The 22,298-nt window shown below is 43.4% G+C and overlaps 1 protein-coding gene across 7 annotated transcripts in view; it reads right to left on the bottom strand.

Moving 5' to 3' along the window:
- Positions 1 to 21,264, bottom strand: part of Frmpd1 (FERM and PDZ domain containing 1) — an 87,287-nt gene extending 66,023 nt beyond the window's left edge. For 2 of the 7 annotated variants that reach the window (XM_021726996.3, XM_040286064.2), the window contains exon 1: positions 21,052 to 21,263. The gene's annotated coding sequence lies outside the window, so the exon portion shown is untranslated. The other 5 variants (XM_078047835.1, XM_040286059.2, XM_005326298.5 and 2 more) reach the window with 5 other exon arrangements.
- Between the last annotated feature and the right edge of the window lie 1,034 nt (positions 21,265 to 22,298).

The following is a 22,298-nucleotide window of genomic DNA, read 5'->3' as shown; positions in this document are numbered from 1 at the left end:
TGTCTAATACGCAGTGGAAAGAACAGAACACCAGAACAATGATAGCTTTAATTCTAGAACTTTCTGAGCACAAAGAAAAAATTATTGACAAATATTTCAGGGAAGCTCACATTTGTATTTCTAATTTCAATCATTTGATATTGCCTTGGTTCATTACAGTGATCAGAGTTCAGTGAGAGAGAGTGGGCTGGTGTCTCAGATTTGTATAAATTCCTTAAAAAGAATTCAGATTAAGATGATATTTCATTAGAAAAATGACAATACTGAAAAAGGAGAGGGGACTTCTCTAATATACCATGTGATTACTCCTTAAAGCACGATTGCAAGTAGGACTCCATGAAGGAGTTTCAAATCTCTCTCTCGTGCAGGGATTCCAGTCAATCTTTCACTGCAACATAGGACCTGATATGTGATGCCTTCACATGTCCTTTAACCTGTGGCCATAAAAGAAGACAAGGAAGAACTAAGTGGAATCACTTCATTTCTTATTTTGGAATAGCACTACATATCATCCAATGTCTTCTCCATTTTTTTCTCTTTTAAAATTTTTTTTTTAAATATTTATTTGTTCTTTGTACATATACATGACAATAGAGTGTATTTTGACATATTATGCACATATGGGGTATAATTTATTCTAACTAGGATCCTATTCTTGTGGTTGAACATGATGTAGAGTTTCACTGTGGCACCTTCATAATAAACATGGGAAAGTTATGTCCAATTCATTCTACTGTCTTTTAGCCTCGTTCTCTAACAGGATCCCACTCCCACCTGCCTTTTTTTTTTCTTTCTTAATCATATATATAAAAGGACTTAAAATGACTAAAAGCAGGTTTATTATCACTGATCAAAGAAAAGACAGTGGCTCCCAGCTGGTTTCCTAAGGTCATATGAAGGAGCTCGGGCACTAGCATCCTCTGCCATCTCACCTTGTATCAGGTGACACAGGAGGTAGTTCATGGGAAAATACCCGGGATCACCTTCATCCTGTAGTAACATTCCCCCATGACAGCTGACCTCAAACTGCCTTCATGACTTGTCATGTCAGGAAATCACTGGGCTACCACACATGTGTCACATCTACAGATTTAGATAATAATATTCATTAAACCACAGGTTTCATCATTCTGGGTATTTTTCACCCTAATATACATTAAAATAAATTCACAACAATTTAAACAAACAAACAAACAAAACCCCATTCATTGGTATATCACCTAAAATCATCTTGAGTTCACATGATACAAAGCTCTTGGGAACCCTAGTCCAGATAATAGTCATGCCCCTCAGATTTCACATCTGCCTAACAGGATTAGACATCTCTGAGAAAGGGCTTAGTCTCTTATCTAGCTCAGTACAGATGGCCTCCATGTGGCCCTCTGGGAACTATAAGGCGGCCACAAGAATAATAAGCTTCAACAGGGACCCAGGCTGTGTCTTTCTCTTGCTAGTGATCACAGAGGGAGGGGCCCAGGTTACTCCAGGTAAAAGATGGGATATTGACCACACCAGTCATACACTTTATAAGATGGACAATGAGCTCTGGAGAGAATGTAGGACAGGGCTGACACTAACACCGATGCTACCTGCAAGGCCACACTTCACCAGAGCTGGTTTGCTGGGGTCCCTTACACAGCCTCAGACATGGAAGGCAAATGATATTGCTGAACATCCTATCTCCACCTGGGTGAGAGACAGAGTACTTTACAGGGAGACAAAAGACCTTCATTTTCCTGCTCTATTACCAGTTGGACAAGTGACCCAAGTCACATCCCCTCCTTCTCCAAGTCTCAGTTTTTCTACCTATAAAAAGTTAAGGGGTTAAGCGTTGATGCACCTTGAAAACCTTATGCTTGCTCTTTTCATATGAAAATACAGAATCCGAAAATCTTTGTGCCAGGCACTGTTCTAGGTCTTGGGATACATCAAGAACAAAACAGAAAAACAATACCCTGGTGGAGCTTACATTCTGGTAGAACTTCCCACTAGGCAAGAAACAATAGACATACAATGGAATATGATTCAGCCATTAAAAAGAATGAAGTACCAATGCATGTTACAACACAGACTGATCTTGAACACATCATGCTGACTGAAAGAAGTTGGACACAAAAGGCCACATGCCATATGATCCCATTTAAAATGTCCAGAACAGAAAAGCTACAGAGATCAAAAGCAGACTGGTGATTGTCAGGGACTGGAGGCAGGAGGGGATAGAGAGACTGATTAATGGGTGTGATGAAATGGCCCTAAAATTGTACAATTTAAAGTAGTTCAAACATGGTAAATTTATGTTATCTATTTATCATGAAAAAGTACACGATCAACCATATTAAAGTCTGAAAAAGCCAAGATAATCAAAAGAGTCATGCTGAAAAGGGCCTGTAGATTTGACAACTAAGACCTACACAATGGCATATACTCCTGGTGCCACCTGCTGTAAGTCACACAAAGTGCCCAGGAGCTGGACTAGAAGTCTGTTAGGCTGTTCAGCTCACAGATTTTAAGATCCGTGGGCTTTAGTGTCCCCTGGCCATTCAATATGAGGTTGTTTTCTTCTCCTTAGATTTGTTGGTTATTACAAATGCCTTGAATCTGGTTGGTTGGTTTGTTATTGTTTTGTTTTGTTTTTATATTTTCTTGACAGCCACCTAGGCATAATTCAACAAAATTGTGGAGTGTAAACTCAAAATCTGGATTTTTTTCCTTTTTACTATCAAATGATTCATCAAATGTCATTGCACACCAACTAATTTTCTTTAATTTCTGGGAATGTTCGATACCATAAGTGCCAAAACAAAACCCACGGCAACTACAGTGCTTGAAAAATTCACACTGAAGACTCCCAGAGCTGCTGCTTGCCACCTGGGAGACTGAGATTTGATTTCATGTGTCTGTGACTGGAGAAGGAAGGAAAGAGTCCAATCCTATTATGCTGAAATAAACAATAACAACTACATCTACAGCACAAGATATTAAGAATAGCTTCCAGGGCTGGCCCCAAGATATGCTCCATAGAGCTCCTATCCATGACCTGTGACATCAAGGCTTTGTTCTGTGCTTGAGGTCCATTCTCTGAAGTCCTTACCCTTTCTATAGACTTTGTACTAGCCATGGTTTATGGGACCCCAATCTCTGCATTTTTCAAATCCAGTCCCAGTGGTTCAGACTCCAGTTTGAAGGGTCTGCAGCCATCTCAAGCCAAAGAATTTGGTCCCCAAATCATTGCAATTCATTCCACTGATCTCAAGTCCCTTCTTTCCACTGGGATGTGTGCTGGGCATGGTAGAGGAGACCCAGGTTAACCAAACTTGGCCCTTGTCCTTAGGGGGTTCATTGTGTTATAAAGAAGATGAAATACACAGACAACTCTTTATGAATATAAGGCAGATTACAGGGTCCATAAGAACAGGGGTCTCAAATGCCCAAGGGAGTCTAAGAAAGTGCTCAAGTCGAGCAACAGGGCTGCCTGTGCCTCGCTCACCTCTGCCTGGGGCTTGAGAACAGCTGATTGCTGTCAGCCAGCCAAGAATGCCAGGTGCTGCCTGCCACTCAGAACCTTCGGCAAAAGTTCAGTCCAAAGGGCCTCCTTGGCTGTCTTAATTAAGCCCTAATTAAGTATTCTGCCCAGAAACCAATTCTCCCTCCTGTAGAACTGTCCAGTTTACAGCAAGTGATTCAGAGAATCAGGTCAGCTGTTAGAAGATGGCAGCCATTAGGAACGGAGCCGATAGCTGTGAATGAATGCCAACTGGATTCAGAGACCTGTGAAAACCACAGGGACCAGAAACACAGAGTCAGCCCTCATTAAATATTCTGTCCTCTGTCCCTAGCCTCGGTAGAGAAAAGTGTCCAGTTTGAGTCACTTTAAAAGTTCATAGAGACTGCCGTGGCTGGGCGTGTTGCCTACAAAGAAAAGGAAAAGGCCACGCAGCAGGGTGCTCACTGAGGCATAGGCACTGTCTCTGAGAAGGCAGAACAGGGGGCAGGGGCTGGAGCTGGGGCTCAGGGGTAGAGCGCTGTCCAGCATGTGCGAGGCCCTAGGTTCGATCCTCAGCACCACATAGAAATAAATAAAATAAAGGTATTGTGTCCACCTAAAAATAAAAAATAAATATTTTTTTAAAAAAGAATGTAGAACAGGGCTGGGGATGTGGCTCAAGCGGTAGCGCGCTCGCCTGGCATGCGTGCAGCCCGGGTTCGATCCTCAGCACCACATACCAACAAAGATGTTGTGTCCGCCGAGAACTAAGAAAAAATAAATAAATATTAAAATTCTCTCTCTCTCTCTCTCTCTCTCTCTCTGTCCCCCTCTCTCTCTCACTCTCTCTTTAAAAAAAAAAAAAAAAAAGAATGTAGAACAGAACAATGTAAATGTGACCTAAACATTTCTCAAGTTTCCACTTCACTCCATCCCCACTGCCATCCTATACACTCAGGTGATAGTCTCTCAGGATCATTGCAGTAGCTGGTCTCTGCCTTCAGCCTTGCTTTCCTCCAATCCTCCAGATTTACATTTATAAGATGTAAATCTGACCTTTTCACTCTCCTGCATAAAACTCTAAGATGTAATCCCACAACTTTTATGATAATTTATTAGGTCCCTACTGTGAACTCTGAAGCCAGACCTCCTGGGCTCCTATTCCAGCTCTGTCACTTAACAGATCCATGACTATGGGCAGGTAACTCCCCACTGATACCATGTGGACAACAACAGTACCTGTCTCACAAGGTGGTTGTGAGAATTAATGAGTTAATGAACGTAAACTGCTTAAAACAGTGCCTTGCATACAAGCTCTCCATAAATGGTAGCTATTTTAATAACTTATAGACATTCAAGGATTCACCCCCCTCTTCAGCCTCTTTGCTTAAACATTTTGCTTTTAAAAATGTTTAAAAGGCTAGGCTGGGGTTGTGGCTCAGTGGTAGAGCACTTGCCTACCATGTGCGAGGCCCTGGGTTCAATCCTCAGCATCACATAAAAATAAAAGAGATAAAATAAAGGTATTGTGTCCAACTACAACTAAAAAAAAATAGAAAAAAAATGTTTAAAAGGAAGAGTTAGGGAATAGAGTTGTAGCTCTGTGGTAGGGCACTTGCCTAGCACATGCAAAGCACTGGGTTCATTCCTCAGCACCACATAAAAATAAATAAATATAATAAAGGTATTGTGTCAATCTACAACAACAAAAAATATATAATTTTAAAAAAGTAAGGAGTTAGTTCTGGAAGTTTCCTACAAAGCTATTCTGTTAAGCAATTTTCATTTTCCTACAGATTCCCCATTATAAAATTAGAGCTGCATCTCCCCCAAACAGTAAGCTATGCCCTGGGAACTTATTTCAAAATCCAATAACCATATTAAGAAAAGTAACTGTCTCCTAATTAAACATTAAGACAAAAATTTAGTATATCAACACATTAATGCAAAATAGTTACCAAATAAAAATAACAAAAGCCTCCCCCTCATACACCTGAATCTACTTCCTGCACTAATGGCAGAATTGAAGTACAGCTCTGGTCAAGTCTCACGTTTGTTGGAAACCCTTCAGTAGCAAACTATGCCTTCAAGATAAAGAACTCCAAAGTGCATATGTGCAGATCCTTCTCTTTTTGGCACTGACCTACTTACATAGCCTCATTTTCTTCCAATTACCTTCAAATAATTCTGATCCAAACAAATTGCACTGGGTACCCCTGCCATGCCTTTATCTTTTTCCATCTCTGCCTAGAATGTTCTTTACCCACCCCCAAGATCTCCATGTCAAACCACTACCTCCTTTTAAATTTCATCCATGGTCTTCATGAAGTCTTCCATGTCCTCCTGTATGACACCTGCTCTAGACCATTTTTCAAGCCCTTTCTTTAAAGATGAGCTTCATGTATTGCTGGCTTGTAGTACAGTATTTCTGAACGTGTGCTCCACCTCTTGAGAAACCATAAACTCAAATACACATTTAACATATGTCCTGCAAATATATGGTATTACAGTATTTGCTGAATGATGAATAAAATAACAAGTAAATGATAGAAAAACATGGCACAATATGGTCAGAAGCTGTCTAATTTATCTCTGAGTTTAGAGAAGTAGCAAGTTTTGACACTTAGGAAATATGTCTTGGTGGTTGAGACTTTTGTTTTATTTTGGATCTGCTAAACTGTTTCTATTGAAATCCTCTATTTACTTTCATTATTGGCCAATATATATTTCACTCTTGCTAGGGATGTAGGAATGAGGGGGAAGCAGAGTGAAGAACAGGCGTTATTATTAAAAGCTGGCAGCAGCAACAGAAAAATGCTCTCTGGTGAAGAAAACTCAAAATCCACAAAAGAGACAAGATGAGTCACAGCACTGGCTGAAAAAACACAGGTCATGTCAGGCAGTGGTTCTCCAACTTCACTGGATATTGATCACATGAAAAACTCATTAAAACATACACTGCTGGGCTCCACCCCAGGGTTTCTGCAGGTTTGGGGTGGAGCTGAGATTTTGCATTTCTAACCAGTTCACTGGAGCAATACTATGGGAACCACATTTTAAGGATCATCAGTGCAGACTGTCAAATAAAATCAAGTGATTCAAGTCAAGGTCAAGAGGGTGGTTGAGACTTGCTAGCTTTAGACATGCTTGTGCCTATATACCAGCCATGGTTACTTAGCTCACTAGTGACAGAATTAGAACTTGAGCCCAGGTCTCTACTGGTCTCATCTGTAGAATTTAGCCTCTGAATTACAAGTGAGGAGGAAAAAATCACTCTTTGATTTAGTTTTTCTCTGTGTCTTGATCTAATTAAAATGAATTTGCTAGCTTTAGAAATTCTTGTGCCCATTTCCTCCTCACTTGTAATTCAGAGGCTAAATTCTACAGATGAGACCAGGGAAGTATAGACAAGGGAGTAGGGACCTGGGCTCAAGTTCTAATTCTATCACTAGTGAGCTATGTAACCAAAGACCACTCGTTACCCTCTCAGGACATCATTGCACTATCTGAAACAGAGCTATTCAACCTGAAAACCTCTACTCTCCAGTCTTACATCCTACAATCTCACAATTTGGAAAACCTGTGGCCAATTTAATTCCAAAAGCATTGAAGGATTATTCTATCTATATATAAAATGATGAAGATACTGCCATTTAAAAGCACAAATGTGAGAAATAGTTGTCAGTTAAACTTGAGAAGAACCATCAACAATTAAATTGCCATTATGAAAACTGGAAGAACCTTTACTCAAACAGGTTGCATAAAGGACAAATATTCAGGAACAAATATACTGTGGAAATATATAAAAATATACAGATTAGATATTACAATTGAAAAGCAAAACAGCTTACCTTTCTGAAAACAGTCTAGACGAAACAGAATATGTTTCAGAGTGAGAAGTCATCAACTCACCATTCAAGCAGAGCTGAAAAAACTCCTCTGAGGAACAAAATGCATGCCTCCTCCCCATGAAGACACCTCCCCTCCATCTCTGGACCTCCTGGGCCTCCCAGCATACAGCTATTTTTAAAGACAAAAGGCCACATTCCCAAGATTTCAGCCACAAGAATGTGACTATCAAATGACCTTCCCATAGCTCGTCAATAAGCCCAAGTGAAGCGGGCAGTGTGGCCTTGTGGGCAAAGCTGGACGATCTCTGTGTGGCCTGGGCCCCAGTGGTTGCAGAGCCTCTGTGGCTGCTGATCCTAAGCAGCAGCAGCTCTGCCTCTCAACTCAAGGCTGGCTTCTCTCCTTTCAGTACCACGGGCCCAGAAGTCCTCCAGATGTCACTGTCATCCTCAAGACCTTGGCCACCTGAGCCAGCCCACAGAGGAAACCCTAGAGGGCCTTGATTGGCAAACTGACTTCCTCTGTGCTAAGGGCAGCAGAGTTGATGATGTCAAAGGTCTTTGGACACATCCCTTTAATGGCTGTAGTATATTCTGTGCTACCTAATACTTGGTCTACTGCCGGTTCTGCAGGAGTCACCTTTGGTCAAAGTTAATAGCAATGGCATTAGCTCACTAAGCCTCATAGCATCCCAGGGATGCAGATCACCCCCAAGCACATCATCCCCATTAACAGATGGGGAAATGACGCCACAGGAAGATTAAATAACCTGCCCAGCCTCACACCACCTGCCACAGGTGGAGCACGAGAGGATCTCAGCCCTCATGCCAGCTTGTGAACAAAGAATGCTCCAGAGAAAGCCCTTTGCAATTCCAGGATCCCATGCAGCGCGGATGGTTTGCACAACAGAGGTTGAAAGGTAACCTTTTTAAAACTGCTCCATTTGTCTCTCTTGGCCTGTGCCTCCTAGAACACCATGAGAAAAGAATGATTTTTAAATATACAAGTATTGAATAAAAGATTGTGTGGACACAGATGCATTGGGCTGGTTGGTAGCAAGGTACCTCAGTGAAAAGGATCAGAGGAGGCGGGGGCAAATGGGGCGCTATCAGTGACCTCTGTCCTCTGTGCGCCACAGGGCTCTGCACAAGCTGCTGGCCTAAAACTGTGCCCATTTCTTTCTTTTCCACAATGAACACTCGCACATCTAATGTGTCCAAGAAACTGAGAGAAATATAAAAATGAATCGTCCATATCTGCAGTGAAGAAGCTTTAAATATCACCAAGGAGCATACATAAATCACTAAACACAAGGTAAAAGACAGCAAGGACCACTGCTGGTAGAAGCTGGGAGTCTGATGGTGGCAGATCACTCCCAAGGTAGACAGAGTGAGCTCTCAGGAGGATTTGAGCAGGAGGTGGCCTGTTAATGATGGTCAGAAAGTGAGATATACTGGGGTGAGGAGAAAGCCACTGGAGGCAGTATCTAGGAAAGTGCACAGAAAGTGCACAGAAGATGGCACTGCATTAGTCTGTAGATCAAATGTTCAGCTCAGGATGAGAAGTGTGCCAGGTGTAGTGGCACAAGCCTACAATACCAGTGACTTAGGAAGCTGAGGCAGGAGGGCTGAAGTTTGAAGCCAGCCTCACTAACTTAGCAAGATCGTGTTCCAAAATAAAAAAATAAAAAGGAATGAGGATGTAGTTCAGTGATAAAGCACCCTTGGATTCAATTTCCAGTACTGCAAAAACAGACAAATAAACAAAACTCTGACTCTCTTTTGTCAACAATTAGGACAACTTTAAGTTTCCTTATTTATTATGTTTGCCCCACATGGAGAACATAATACTCTCCATCAACTTCTCACCCAAGAACACTGAAAATTAATGATGAGGTAATGTCTGTGAAATGCCCAGAGCTCTTTGAAGATGTGGCAAAAGGCATCACTATAATTAATATTTAATGAGATGCTACCCAGCTCTGATCTCTTTTTCTGCAGACTAATGTTACGTTCACAGGATAAGGTGATGCCAGATTGGCCCCTAAAGAAGCATTTCCAACAGATAGTAGCACTATAGGCCCACTTTCCCTAAACCCTTACATGGGGCTCTCGGAGTCCATCATCACAAGAATGCAAGAGTGGTTTCTCACGTGAGAATCCAAGGTTGCCAAAGAATTTGGGAGCAAAATGATCACGTAGAAGGGAAAAATAGATTCCAAAGTGTGATCTTCCTTGGGACCCCATTTTTAAGTATAAGAGAGATTCCAGTGGAGACTTCAAGGGGAATTATTTTAGCAAAACCCACATCCTAAGCAAGTTAATATTTTTAGGTCTAACACAGTGTCCAAGAAAGGAAGAAATAAGAATAGCTCTGTGGGTTCAGTTACAAATGGAGTGGAGAAAATAATTTCAAAAGTTCAAGGGGAAAAAAATCAATCTATTTCTTCCCCCTAAAGCTTTTATTTCTATAAATATATTCACACAAATGGACCTAAGACCACTCTTCCTTCTGAAAACACTACCTGTTTGGAATTTGCAAGATAAATGACATGTCAGGCTAGCTTTCAACCCACTAAAGCTTAAACAATGCTCTTCAAAAGCTTATCTCTTCTTCTTAAATAACACTCATTTTCCCTCTCTGACTATAAAACTAATACATGTGCCTGGTAGAAAATGTTGAAAATTTTCATTTTTCAGAAAGAAGAAAATAATTATCCACTAAAATCTACAAATTGCTAATTACCCTTCTAGCTTTGTGTGTGAATGTGAAAATACACTTTTTTTTTTTTTTTGGTGGTGCTGGGGATTGAACCCAGGGCCTTGTTCATATGTGAGGCAAGCACTCTACCAACTGAGCTATCCCCAGCCCTAAAATACACATTTTTTTAACATCACTTGGGAACTTACTGTATATTCTGGTTTATAACCTGATTTTCTCCTCAGAAAAATACACAGTAAACTTTCCCTGAATCTTCATTATCCTACAACATTATTTTATGTCCTATACATAGGACATTCATTTTAAAACTAATCCCCTATTGCTGGGCATTTTGGTTTACCTTTAATGTCTGTATTACAAATAACATTGAGATAAACATCTTTGCCTAATACATCTAGATTTTCTCTTGAGATAAGTTCTGAGGACTGGCACTGCTGTGTCAAAGGCTGTGCATGAGTTTTGAAAGCTCTGATACAGTTAAACTGCCCTGCAGAAAGGTTATCCTAATCTCACTCTCTCCATCAGTGGGAAAGCCACTTCTCCCATTTGCTCGCCAATACCTAATTTGGAAGATTCATAAAGGGAGTGTGGCTGCTTTTATTTCGTTTCCACCTTCATGCCCTTCACTCCTCTCAGCAAACATTTTGCAATTCTAGCAGGGCAGTCACACAGAACCCATGGGTCATTTATTCATTCATTCATTTCTTCAACTGACATCTCTCAGGGGACTGCTATGCTTCTGGCATCATACTAAGAGAAAATAATACACTGATACTATAAGAAGCCAGGAGAGGGAAAGTAATGAGGTCAGAGCAGCAGAAGCACACTCAAGCTAAAAGATACCTAGTTTTACTGGTAGGAGAGGGGTGGGGGGAAAGAAGGCAGGCAAAGGGAATAACATATGCAAAATTCCAGAGGTATGCTAGAGTTTCATGTGTTGAAGGAACATTTTCATGTTAGGGCATAGGAAGGAGAGGCTGAAAAATCAGCTCATGCCAAATTTACATGCTGGGTTCACCTGCTGATCTGCTGCTCTCTTTCCCCTGCATTTCAGCTCTGGCTTGCAATCCCTGCCTGGCATGGCAGACTCCTCCATAAACCTTCCTTGAGAGCCTTCATCAGCATCCATCTATCCAGATCTTTCTGCTGGGGCAGGAATCCTGGTAGGGACACCACTCTACTCAGCAATCCCCAGTGAATAGAGGACTGTTTGCTGACTCCTAAGTATAAGTCTTATAGGTCAAGCTAGAAAAGAAACTTCTGGCTACTGATATGTTCTCATATCCCTAGTTCTCAACCCTGGGCTAAACTTATCTAACAGGCAATCAATAAAAGCTTATAGAATCTAAACAAATTAAATCGGGCAGAATAAACACAAGACAGGATGAGTGTACATGGGTTGGATGCATCTAACTGTCATCCAGGCAGCTGGGAAAATTGAAACTGTCTTTGAAAATTAGCTTCTAAACACAATCATGGCAAAGGATGGATTAATTCTCTTCAGGCATGTAATTCTGCATCTAGCTAGACATTTCTCAGTTAGGCACACAAAAGGTACTTGTTCAGCTGAGCTGCATAGCCCAAAGGCTTCTGTGTAAGAAGGTTAATCTATTCTAAAGGGTTTTTTGTTTTGTTTTGTTTTGTTTTTGTTTTTCCTTTGCAGAAAGGTAGGAAAAGAAGACAGGAAAGAAAATCCCTAACATAGACTATTTCTTCTGGGATTTTTCAATACTGATAATTCCAATTCAAAGCAATAATCCTGGGAGGACCTCATCTTCACTCATGTTTTCATGAAGACAACAGAAATTTCTAGATAATTCTTCCCTGAAGGTAAAAGCCCAAACATTCCTCAAGTGGCTTGTCTTTCCCTGTTCTGGTTTGGATTCCCTCAGTCCTGGATTCATCCCCTACAAAAGAATTCTTCATGCTGATTTATTGTCCCCACTCTAGGCTGTGATCTCTATAAGATCGTATCTGAGGATCTGAGGACTGTATCTCCATTCCTATGTCCCTGAGGCCTAGAACCTTACCCTGCATGTACAGATTTTCTACATTGTGGAATTAAATATAGTGTCAGGGCATCAAAAGACCTTAGAAATAACCCAGTCCACAGACAGGAAACAGGCCCTGACAGGGGAAGCGATCTCCAAATTCACCTGGGGAATTGGTGGTAATCAGTAGGTGAAAGAGTGAAAGATAGAAAAAAAAAATGTCAGCAATGTTTTAAACTTGAGGAAATAGAAGGTGTAGGGTTGGGAAGGGGTGGTTAATGGAATTTGAAACGGATTTCAACTTAGAGAAAAACTAAGCTTGGTCCTAGACTGTCTCTAAAACATAGAACAAGTCTTATCTCTTCTCCATGACAGTCCTTCAGATAATATAAAAAGGAAATTAACATTTATCGAACATTTCCCATACGCAGGTAGAAAACAGGAATCCTGTCCTCCCTGTATCTTCTATTTTGTAAGTTTAACACTCCCTGATGATTAGTAAGCAGCTAAATAATAGGTCTCAGCTATGTGGATAGCTAGTAAACCAAGGTCTGATGGAGTGAGAAGCCCAGGCACTTTCTTCTGTACCCCATTTCCCCTCTGACCCTAGTCCTAAGGCTATAGTGCACCAAGAAAGAGCCAGCTGGACTCCAGGTCAGCTTGGCCATGTCCCAGGACAAAGGAAGCAGACCCAGAGGCTGCATATTAGGTTCTTGGCCTCTTCATCCTCTGAGAATGCAGCGAGTGGCATTACCCTCTGAGTTCATGCTAGCATTTGACTGACAAGGCAGATTGACTCTAGGTGTAAGATGGAGAAACACAGAAGCCCACATATGTTCTTGACTTAGGCAGCACGCCCCCAGAGACAGTAAGGAAAGCAGTATGCAGCAGGGAGCCAGAAGCAACTGAGGCAGTAATCAGGATCATCATTCATTCATTCATTCATTCATTCATCAGTTGACAATACACAGAACTTCTGCCCTGGACTGGCCCCACTTCTGGGTTCTGGTTTGAGTAAGCAGCAGGGCTCAGTGCCTGCTCAGGAGAAGCTCATAATACAGTGGGGCAGGTTACACAGAAACCCATGTGACCATGCAATCTGGGGAGTGTTATTTTGAAGCGAGGAGGCTCCCTTAGCCTGGAAAAGACATCTCAGACAAAGGAAAACATTGTGATGTGGACATATTTCAAAGTAGATATGCCAAACAAGCCTTGTCAAAATAGGGAATCACTGTGCTTTGAATCCATCAAGCAAAATAAAAAGCAAGGATCTCTGAACAACTGCCCTGCCCTTAGGGCTCCAAGCAGTACAAACTGAATATCTCTGCCTTAGTAAGTGGTACTTAAAGTCCCTTTCAGACCTAAGGTTCTCTCAATACAGCTCAGGTTGATGACCAGGAAAGGGGTCATCTGAAACCCTGGATAAGACACAGCTGAAGGCATCTTTGGGCACACTGCTCTAATCATCTCTCCCCTCTTTGTCTCTTACCCATTGGGGTTTAGTTGAACAGCCAGTCTCTCCTGGAAGCCTCTCTGGATCTCCTCTAAGGCATGGCCAGCTCTCTTCTGGGCTCCCACGGGTCTCTGTAAAGTACAGCACCTTGCTCAGGCTCACTTACTGCCAGCTGCAGGTGGGGCAGTACTGTCTGATTCATCTGTCTCCTGTCTCCTCCCTCTTAACCTCCCCAGCAACCCAGCCCTACACAGGACTTTCTAAGCAAAGCACAGTGAACTGAGAAGGTAAGCAGCCTAGGAGGCTAATCTGGGCAGATGTGAGACGGGAACCCTGGGAGCAGCAGGGACAGCACTGAGCAGAGTCTGGATCTGTTCTGTACCTAGATCCTCCCAGATCACCCTGATTTTCCTTGGCTCTGCTATAGCTTGCACCAGATCCAGCATTCCTGCTTGCCCTGAGGATTCTTTTGGTGCTCTGGAATGTCAATTGCAAACAAAGTGGTGCCCATGCTTTGGGGACAAAAGCACATGTTATAATTGCATTGGGAGAGCTAAGAAGCCAGCAGTAGCTGCAGGCCACACAGGACCATGAGGCTTCAAAATAGGCAACTGTAGACAAGATTGCACTATAGTACTCTTTCAGGGTTACTACCAGGCATGTCCTTATTTTTAACAGAAAGAGATGTACACTTGATTATTGAGAATATAAATACTTTCCTTCAAGTTCAATGAGCCAATATTGGACTAAATTAGTGGGGAAATATGAGGACCAAAGTTTTCCTCTGTGTCCCTTCCTTGTCCAGAGCACATTCACTGTGGGATCCTTCCTAAGCCTAACAACTGTAATGAATATTTTAATAGCTGCAGCTTCTCCTTCCCATTGATAAAAACTCCACTGACTAGCCAGAGCACGCTGGTGAAAATGAGGGTGTGGACTAGAAAGACCTGAGCTTTTCTGAACAGCCTGATCCCTGATGGCCCCACCCAGTCATATAACTGGGATGATTAGAGCAGCACTGGCACCCCTCAGAGCAGTAGCCAGGATGCTGAAAGAAGGGAGACACCCAAAACAGGCAGAAAAAAGACCAGAGGCCAGTGACCCTGGAGAACTAGGTTCAAATACACTCAAGAGAAAAGGCAGATGCAAAAGTAGCCAAAAGGAAAAATGTCCAAGTCCCAACTCCAGAAACCTACAAATGTGACATTATTTGAAAAAGTCTTTACATGTGCAATTAAGTTAAAGATCTTCAGATAAGAAACTTATTTGGACCACCCGTTGGATTCTAAATCCCATGGCAAGTGACCTTATAAGAGCGAGGCAGAGAGAGATTTGATGTAGATAGAAGAGGAGGAGGTAATGTGACCAATGAGGCAGAGAACTGGAGTGCTAGGGTCATAAGTCAAGATGTTCCTGCAGACATCAGAAACTGGAAGAGGCAGAGCAAGGATTTCCCCTTATAGCCGTCAGCACTGCCAATACCTTGATTTTGAACTTCTGGTCTCCAGAACTGTAAAAGGATAAATTTTTGTAGTTTTAAGCTATGGTTATGATAATTTGTTCCAATATCCACAGGAAACTATACAGAACCTAAGAAACAGATGAGGAATTTCTGTTCCAGTGTGGTGGCCAACTGACTTGGGGCCACCCCACATCAGCCACTGGTCCCTCTGACAAAGGGCATGGAGTTCCCTAATGGCACAACACAAGACCCAGAAGAGGGCCCCTGGGGAGCCTAAGTGAGCCTAAGCAGTGCTAACACAAGCACAGACCTCTGAAATGGGGCTGCAGTGTCCTGGACCCCTCTGGGCTCATCAGACTCCACGTGTATAGTTGTCCAATTCTTAGCTCTGTCCTTGTCAGGGGACTGGATAAACCGGAGCATTCTGCCTGAATAAAGGAAGACTCTGGGGCCTGATGCCTCTTTCTGAATGTCCAAATAGCCCATGTGGCTGTCAGGAAAGAAGAAATGGACTTTTTGTGTGGGGCCTCTAAGGACAGAATCAAGGCCAATGGGACAGCCATTGCCTGGAGGAAGATTTTTGGCTAAGTACAATGAAGAATTTTCTAATAATCAGAGCCAACTGAGAGTAGAATAGGAGTGCCTGGAGGATTGGCAGGTCCAAGCAGACAAAGTCTGGGTGTGCTGGGGGAATTCCTAAGCCACACAAAGGCTGCTCTTGATCATCTCTGGAGCTGGCAGTTGTGTCTGAGGGTCTAGGATTGGTGGCTAAAATATCGTGTAATGTGTATGTGAATCTAGGTTTTCTACTTAGAGACAAATCACATTCTAAGAAACTTATTTTGTGAAGGACTAAGATCAGAAACTACCCAGAAATGACTTGAGAAAGAAATAATCGATTCTTGGACTGGGGTTGTGGCTCAGTGGTAAAGCACTTGCCTAGCATGTGTGAGGCACTCTGTTCGATTCTCAGCACCACATAAAATTAATGAAATAAAGGTCCATCAACAACCAAAAAAATTTTTTTTTATTTTTTAGTTATAGTTGGACACAATACCTTTATTTTATTTATTTTTATGTGGTGTTAAGGATTGAACCCAGGGCCTCGCACATACTAGGTGAGTGCTCTACTGCTGAGCCACAACCCCAGCCCTAAATTTTTTTTTAAAAGAAATAATTATTTCTTAGTTGCAGTGGTACACACCCATAATCCCAGTACTCTGAAGGCTGAGACAAGAGAATCCCAAATCTGAGCCTCAGAACTTAAAAAGACTCTATCTCAAAAAAAAAAAAAAATAGGGGTGTTGCTTAGTAGTAGAGTACTTACTTAGCTCTGTGAGGTCCTGGGTTTGATTCTCAGCTCCACAAAAGTATTTAAAAAGAACCAATTCTTCCTGTCCCTACATACAAAATGCCTCCCACTCCCAGGGATCAAGAGAGCAGAAAAGCATGTATCTCTGTATAGAAATCATTTTATAACCTCACCAGGGACCATAGCACATACACAGGTGACAGGGGAACCCTGGACAGTCTGGGTTTGATGTCCTTTCCCAGGGAAAATCAGAGAGAACAGAGGCTCTGGCTACCAGCTGAATTATTTTCATAAGAACAAATAAATGACACCCTCATCTTTTTTTCTGAATTTGGGACAAAGAAAACAACAAAGTAGTAACTCAGAAGCTTAACATGTTAATGTCCACAAGTTAGCTCCGGGGAAGGTGTTTTGGGTGAGGGCAGGTTTAAGAGGCTGTAGCCTACACTGAGTATTCTGGATACTCAGGAAAGGAAGCACAGCATTTCTCATCTGTCTGCACATCTGTCTTCTTTTAAGTCAAAATCTCAGAACGCAGCACTATTGCATCCGGATGAGTTCCTCTGAAGCCCTTTCCGTTCAGGATTTTGAAAATTTGCCATGTTACCCTTTTACTGAAACAGCTAAGGTTCTCAGATCATTCCTCAAGAGAGGTCAAAAGAATACACTTTCATACTTTTAGATATACCATCATATCTTTCCTAGTCTATAATTAGTGTTTTGGGGTTTTTTTTAACCCCACTTTTTCTCCAAAAGAGCCAGTGTTAAGAGCACACATCATTTAGCAGACATCTTGGGACATTATTGGAAGCCTGAATCTCTTCTAATCACTGGCAAAAAGGTCTCCAAAAATTAAATAAGTCCCTGAAAAATGCTGTCACTTCACTGAAAATAATGGCTACTGCCCTCCCATCAATTGGCCAAGCACCAAACCAAGCTTCCCACTGTCCTTCAGGCAGAGTTAATTTAAAATTTTAATTTTTTTTTTTTTGCTGAGCAACAAATTGTAGTTACTCAAACAGATTTAAGCCAGTATTGCAACTGCTTCCATGAACATTATTAAATTTAGTATATATATCTTAAAATAGAGTAGAAACAGCTGGGCATGGTAATATACACCTATAATCCCAGCTACCAGGGAGGCTGAAGCAAGAGAATCACAAGCTCAAGATCAATGTGGGCAACTTAACGAGATTCTTTCTTAAAATAAAATTTGAAAGAGGGATAGGGATGTAGTCCAGTGGTAGAGAGCTTGCCCAGCATGCATGAGGCCCTGGGTTCACCCCAGTACCTCCTCCCCAACATGCCAAATAGAAATACAACTACAACAGCTGTACAGAAATCAAAATTTTATATATTGAATGATGTTAAGAACATCAGCATGTTTGGTATTTGCCAAACTTTCCATCTCAGATATTTTGGTACAGTAAAGAATGTTTTTTATAATACAATTATTGTCAAAAACTTGAACCTTTAAGTTTTACAGAGTATATTTATTTAAAATAGGCCAAATTGGAAAACCAGATTCAACATGCAGGCCCATCTTTGAGGCTGCATGAACTGTCATCAAACGAAGGCCCTACATTTGAGGCATCAGAATGCCAGGAGTTCGTTCAGCTGAGGACCAGATGCAACCCCTACATAGCAGCATTGAGTTTCTGGCTTGACTCAAACCACTTCAGATCTCAGAAAAATCATAGGCTGTTATCAGTCCCAAACGGCAAACACATTATCAAGCTTGTGCTAGTGGCAGGCTCTATGAAAAGGGCTGTGGAGTGAAGTGGGAAATCGTGTCTGCTGTTCCAGGGGCTCCTTCTGGGCCACAGCCACATATATCAATGACCACATACAACATACCTTATGGCTGACAGCAACTGCTTCTCCAAGGGAGGAACCAAGTACAGTGGGAGATAAAGGTTCTAGAAAAGCCCCAGGACAAAGGGATCAGAAAGACAGCCTCCTAGGTGAAGGAGGATTTGAGCTTGGCCTTCAGGCATGGCTAAGACTGTTAAGACTCAGTTGTGAGGGAGAGAAGCCATAGAAGGGCAAAGGCCTAGAGTCCTGGGGGTCGTAAGGTATCATGATGCTATTCTTCACCCTCCTGTCCTCTTCTTCTTTAACCTCCATAAATGCTCAGCAACCTACATTAGGGCAGAAGAGAGCCAGAGTCCAGTTCCCAGCATATATGGACAAAGAAGATATATTTATAAACTGTGTCTGACTATCAAATCCTCCCGCCTGGGTCCTTGAGCACATAGTGATAAGCTTGTGGGAGGCAGGGATTGAGTCTTCTGATTAACCCATCTGTAGCTTCTACTACCTAATAGTATTTACAGGACACTGGCTGCTGCTGATGTTAGTATTTGACCTGAGCACCCTCAAAATAACAAATAGCCCTTGTCTCTGGAATCAGAATGCACTCTGAGTACATAACAAATTGTCACTGCAGATCTATCCTGGTGGAGAGGTTCAAGTCAATATACAAGCTAAAACAAAAAGCACCATTTTATACTCTAATAGTGCTTAGCAATATACTGAACTTGTCCAAGAACACACTGATAAGAGGAACCAACTTTTATCAAACACCTATTATATAGTGACACTCTATTTAGGCACTTTTACACATGATCTCATTTAATCTTGTGAGTTTGAAATATCATTATTACCCTTTGAAAAGTGAGGTTCAGAGGCCCAATATCCCAAAGCCAGTGGACACCAAGCTCAGGTTTGGAGCCTACTGCACCTCTTCCCACTGACCCTGCTTTAGAACATTCTGCCACCTCCTGTGTTTCTACCAGACTCACTGGTGTCATTTGTATCCTGGGCTTTCCTAGCTCTTTGCCTTTACTCATATCAGTTCCTTTATATATGTCACCACCTGCTGGATTCTTCTTCTTTCCTCCACCTTCTAGGGGGGAGTCTTTTCCATTCTGTTGTAATTCACCATCCTCCTGTTCTTAGAAGTCCTAGATGATAAAGCCCAGAATGCCCTGTGATATAACCTCTTTATTCCTTAGGAGAATCTGAGCTCTTTGAGGAGAAGGCCTGTTAGTAAGTTTCATGTTTGTTTATTCCTGTATGAGTGGTAAGAAAGTGCTTGCTGAACCACTAGAGAATGAAGAAGGAAAAATTAGGTTTGCATTTGAATGCATCTGAGAGATAAAAGGTTCTGGACAAATTAGCTTGGAATACAAAGTATCACTTGAGAAAGGCAAACTTATGCCCCACAACTCTGCTCCAGTCACAAAGCATGCTCTCACCAGTCCTCTGACTTCATAAAGCTTGAAATTTAAAACCAGGATCTCTAGGAAGGAAATAATAAAATCACTTCCATGAGAATCTTTTCATAGTAATGCATTTTATCCACACACTGGGGAGACACTAATTGCAGCACAAGAGGAACAAGATTTGGGCAAAAGAACAAAGCTCACTTTCTAGCATATCACAGTTAACTACCTCCTGCTTATCTTGCTGCGGCTGTACCATAATTCTCCTGTTCTGAAAAATATGTACTTGCTGATCTGTAGGCCTCCCGAAGGACCCCTATAAGACCGCCCACCAGGGATGCCTGATTTAAAGTGATTTTAAATGGTCTCCACTGGAAAACATCTCAACCATAGCTTTAGATTAGAAACAACTAGATGTTGGCCTCTCTATCAGACCCCTAGAATAGTGCACTATTTTTTTTCCAAGCAACAAATTGAGGTTTTTACAAAAATACCCACCTCACAAACAGAAACATTTCCTGATCTATAAGCCACTTTGAAAACAAATCATTATGCCGTTGAATATTTTATGATGGTCCAAAGCACTGAAGGAGGCAAAACGAGTATTCACCAAATGCTATTTTGGTACTCCCAAAGCAAACTGTAAATATTTCCTTTATTTTTTAAACATCCATTTGCAAGTGCTGGATGGATTTTTGATGAAACATTGCCTCCACCCAAATTGACCCTTTAACTCAAAAACCCAAGGTTCCACTTCCTTAGAACTTACAGCTGGAGGACCTCAGCGAACATCTAGTGAAGGCTACTTTCACCTTATGGTAGAAGCCACAAAACCAGTGGGGGACTTGCCCAAGGTCACACAGCCTCCATGGAAGAGGAGGCACCAGGATCCAGACTCTGAACCCTGTGTTTCCACCAGACTGGGAGCTTCTTCTGCTCTGAAGCTTTCTCAATACCCCTCCTAAAAGCTCAGCCGAAGCTACTGAAGCTTAGCGATAGGACTCCTGAGATTCACTTCTATGGGTCCCAACATTCCTCTCTAACCCCAAAGAACCCTGGAGCCGAAACAGAGACGCCCCTCCACTCACAAAATGGCAATACAGGCTTGGTGCTCAGCGGGCAGTCCCTGGCGAATCCCTCCGGGTCCAGGTCGGGCAGGGCAGGGAGGGCCGGTCTGAGGTCACTCAGAAAATTGGCGCTGGCTGCGGCCGCACCTGAACTCAGGTTTGCCTCCCGGTTTGCCGCTCTTTCCACTAACTACACCATGCAGGTCTTGGAAACTTAAGCGACACATCGGTCCTGTGTAAAGAGTTAACCGTTGCAGGTACTGAACTAGGCGGCGGACTAATCTCGCGACGAGAGTGGGGACTCCAGGACCCGAGGCAGGCGCGGATCACCCGGGATAGCTGATGCAGGCAGAGCGCACCGTGGAGGGCGGCGCGGAGGAAGCCGGGGGCAGACAGCTTAGCTTGCAGCTGCCGGAGGCGCAGGCCCGGGGTGTGGAGACCGGCAGTCCCCGCAAAACTTTGCGGCGAAGGGACCTCGCCCTTACCTGCAGAGGAGGTGCCGCCCGCGCGGACACGGACCTGGCGGGCTGACGCTCTCGGCGAGGGGCGGCCCCGCCCAGCGGCGGGCACAGTAGCGGGCCAGGCTCCTGCAGCCGCTCGGCTCGGGCTCGGCTCGGGCTCCGCCTCCCGCGCAGCGGCTGCAGCCGGAGGGGGGGCGCCAGGCCGGGCCGCGCCCGCGCCGTCTGGCGGCGGCAGGTGCTGAGGCTGCAGCTGCGAGGCCGCCAGCTGCCGGCGCCGCGACCCCCGCCCCGGGGGAGGAGCCCCGCACGCCGCCAACTAGGGCCCGGGAGGTCCCGGCCGCCGCAGTGGGCGGTCCTGCTCCCACCCGGGCCTGCCTCGGTCCGCCTTCCAGAGCTCCCAGCCGGCGCCCTGCGTCCGCCAAGTACCCATGGGGACACTGAGGCCTGAGAGGAAACGGACTACCCAAGGTCACCCAGACCCACAGCGGTCGGGATAAAACTGGAACCCAGAATGACCTCCTTCTCACTCTTATCTTCCTCGGCTCTCCTACCCCAAGGCTTTTCAGCAGAGGGGGACACAGACGACTCTTCCTTTCCCTTATAACCTCCCCAACCCTCAGCCCCTCAGGACCTTGGGCTGAGGGGAGAGGGCAGGATGAGGGAGCACATATGGCACTGTGGAACTCTCTCCCGCCTCTTCAATCTTCTTCGGTCTCGCCGGGGACGCTGCACACTGTCAGCTCTCCTCGTGTCTCTCCAACCCTCTGGACGGCTCCTCAAATCCTGAGAGCCCTAAACTGCTGGAGTGTCCTGAGGGACTGCACTCAGTCCTCTTCTGACTCCTTGGGCCATCTCACCCACTCCCTTGGCTCCAGCCTACCACCTCTCTGTCCATATAACCATATGCCTGTCTCTAACCAAGAGATACTTGACCCTTACAGTAAGGGTCAAGTATCTGGCGATACAGCCTTCTGCAAGATAGGATCCATGCCCTCAAGGAATGTAGAGTCTAGCGGATTATTTATATAGTGCAGCTCCAGTAACAATATCACATCCCAGGTGTTCAGGACACCATTGCAGTGCCTGCGTTAACTTAGTGAAGGCTTCCTGGAGGAGACACTCTCTAAACAAACCTGAAAAGTCAACTGGGGTTGGCCAACAAAAGGGAAAAGTGGGGCTGAGACTGTACTCTGTGGCAGTGTTTGCTTAACACCTGAGAAACACTGGGTTCAATCCTTAACACCACATTTAAAAAATCAATAAAATAAAAG

The sequence above is a fragment of the Ictidomys tridecemlineatus genome, chromosome 4, assembly GCF_052094955.1.
Source record: "Ictidomys tridecemlineatus isolate mIctTri1 chromosome 4, mIctTri1.hap1, whole genome shotgun sequence".
Lineage (NCBI taxonomy): Eukaryota > Metazoa > Chordata > Mammalia > Rodentia > Sciuridae > Ictidomys > Ictidomys tridecemlineatus.
This window is presented reverse-complemented; position numbering and strand designations above follow the sequence as displayed.